Source organism: Macrosteles quadrilineatus, unplaced genomic scaffold, assembly GCF_028750875.1.
Source record: "Macrosteles quadrilineatus isolate MER2022 unplaced genomic scaffold, UCM_ALF_1.0 Scaffold_9__3_contigs__length_116548681, whole genome shotgun sequence".
NCBI lineage: Eukaryota > Metazoa > Arthropoda > Insecta > Hemiptera > Cicadellidae > Macrosteles > Macrosteles quadrilineatus.
In genome coordinates this window covers 88,589,962-88,592,578 of record NW_026542602.1, presented here as the reverse complement: position 1 = coordinate 88,592,578, position 2,617 = coordinate 88,589,962, and the positions used below count along the sequence as shown (strand labels likewise).

The 2,617-nt window shown below is 36.0% G+C and overlaps 1 long non-coding RNA gene across 1 annotated transcript; it reads left to right on the top strand.

The window, feature by feature from the left end:
* The first annotated feature begins 488 nt into the window (after positions 1–488).
* Positions 489–1,909, top strand: LOC129002004 (uncharacterized). Its single transcript, XR_008491521.1, has 3 exons — positions 489–694; positions 1,321–1,417; positions 1,810–1,909. It is a non-coding gene; the product is annotated as an uncharacterized LOC129002004 (long non-coding RNA).
* Positions 1,910–2,617: the final 708 nt, after the last annotated feature.

Sequence of the window (2,617 nt, the reverse complement as noted above, 5' to 3'; positions counted from 1 at the left end):
GTTTTGTTATTTTATGCCAATCATAAACACTATCAAGATACAATTTTAGTAATTCACTATCACAACTCTTTACCGTTGTCAAGTTAAAATAATTGGTAACTATATATTGTTAATAAATTCTATTTTAATTTTAATAAAGGTTTTGTTTGTAAATTGCTCTCTATAAATATTTTCTATGTAATAATTGCTTCAACTTATAATTAAATTAAATAAATACTTAGAAACAGTATTGGTCTGCTGTAAAACAGTTATACTTTGACATCGTGAGATGTGTGTCTGGTGGAAATAATATTACTCTCGAGGGTGTATATGGAATTGAAAACACAGTTATTAAGATATAAAATTATTTATTCTATAAACACATTATGGTGTTAGTGCTTGTAGATACGTACATTGGGGGAATTCCCCTGCATACCAGTACATTTTATACTATAAATTCTTGAGCTTGTCAAAAATTCCAGATCCTCATCAGTGAGGACGGCTGTGAACCTTGATGGTAAAAAGGTGATTCTTTCCTCCCCAGAAGATGTGGTCACGTCCAGGACAATAACTGTAGTTCCGAACCGTGTGCTGATTCTCTTTGCCCCTTTGATCTTGGCCGGCTCCGTAAGGTCTCTAACAGCAATCTTCAATGGGGATGAAAGCACTTCACATGACTCTAGTCTGGCAGAAAGATCCATCTAAAACCATACAGGTAAATGAGTGTCTTAATACTTGATAGGATGATAAGTGTTTTAGAGCCCCTAACAAGTATGCGAGGGAGACCAATATCTATCAGGCTAAAACTACAGTAGCGATATTTACCTTGCAGTGAAGAGTGTAGATTATAATTGATAGGGTGAAGTAGTGTTTTGATTCCTAACAAGTATGCGAGGGAGACCAATATCTATCAGACTAAAACTACAGTAGCAATATTTACCTTGTAGTGATGAATGTGGAGAATTTCTTTTCTTGCAAGTAACGATATAATGAATAGCAATTTCATCTTATATACGCATGGAGGAGGAAGTGGCAACCTCAGCGAAAGTGAAAGTGTTGACCCACCACATTCATGTCCCCACCCCCTTCAACGCTTCACTTCCTATCACTATCATTCCAACTATGCCGGCTCCACGCATCTGCTGGGCATGTACACGTTATGTGGTCTGTTGGACCTTTGAGGAACTCGGGGATAGCGGGATTTATCTATGTTGTCAGTATGTATCTTTAAACTTAGTTTTTATTTCTTTCAAAATGTATTTCTCTAAGGTTTTTAAAACTATTCTTTAGGTAAACATATATTTGTTTCTATTAGTTTAATAATTTTCATATAACTTATAGATGCTCAAGGAGGACCCGATTTGAGATTATAATCATTCACTTTAATCTGGAAGATGACACTACATGTGATCATGAAGTGGAGAAAGAGGAATAATTGGTAACTATATATTGTTAATAAATTCTATCTAAATACTTTTTATACAAGAAATTTTTTTTTTAAAAAGGTTTTGTGTGTAAATTGCTCTCTAATAATATTCTCAATGTAATAATTGCTTTAACTTATGATAAAATTAAATTAAATAAATACTTAAAAACAGTATAGTTCTGCTGTAAAACAGTTATGGTGGGAACTCGTTTTTAAGAATTATTTATACTTTGACATCGTGAGATGAGTGTCTGGTGGAAATGATATTACTCTTGAGGGTGCGTATGGAAAACACAGTTATTAAGATATAAGATTATTCTGTAAAAAACATTATGGTAAATATTTGAGCTGTTATAGATGAGGTTAATCTAGTATTTCTAATAATCCTCTTATATGATTGATAGACGTAAGAGTCTTGGACAATGTGGGGAGTACGTACACAAAGCGGAGGAAAGGCGAGGAAGGCGAGGACATACAGGAAGGCGAGGAAGGAGAGGAGGAGACTGAATGGTAAGTTACTACTTTTTAAAATCTAATTTTACTTAGGTGACCCAAGTTTCCACACCACGGTAAGCTGTTAAGCTAGGCCGTACGGGTCTCGGCGCGTTGATATATATTTAACGTGGGCATCATCCCCAGTAGGCCTACCCCACGGCTTAAATAAAATGTTTTTTTTATATTTTGATTTTTATGTCTTTTTTTGTGGCTCTCGGTCCTGCCATTCCTACGGGCCATACCAAACCGTTCCAAGGAGTAGCACAGATTCTTTCCAATCCGAACGCCTCAATTTACTAGGTTTGGGGGGTCTGTATCCATGCGTCTACTCTATGTATAGCTTAGCCTTGCCTTTGAGCAGGTGACAGAACACTAAACCGTTCCAAGGAGTAGCTTAGGTTCTTCTAAATCTAAACTCCTCAATTTACTAGGTTTTGTGCCTATCATGGGAAACCATCGTTCTACGGCGTCTAAACCAACCCAGCATCCGCTCTAGGACTTACAACGGCTTAGCTCGGTCTTTGAGTAGGTGACAGAATACAGATTTTAAGCCCAGAGTAACTCTTTTGCGTAGTACTCAGCAGAACGTAGAGCACAGTTACTGTTGTATTTATCTTTATGGTAAAAGCAAACTATTTCACTACTATTATCATTTATATTCATATTACTCTCAATTTCAATTACATTATCATGCAACCCTCTGAGGAATTGAGCTTT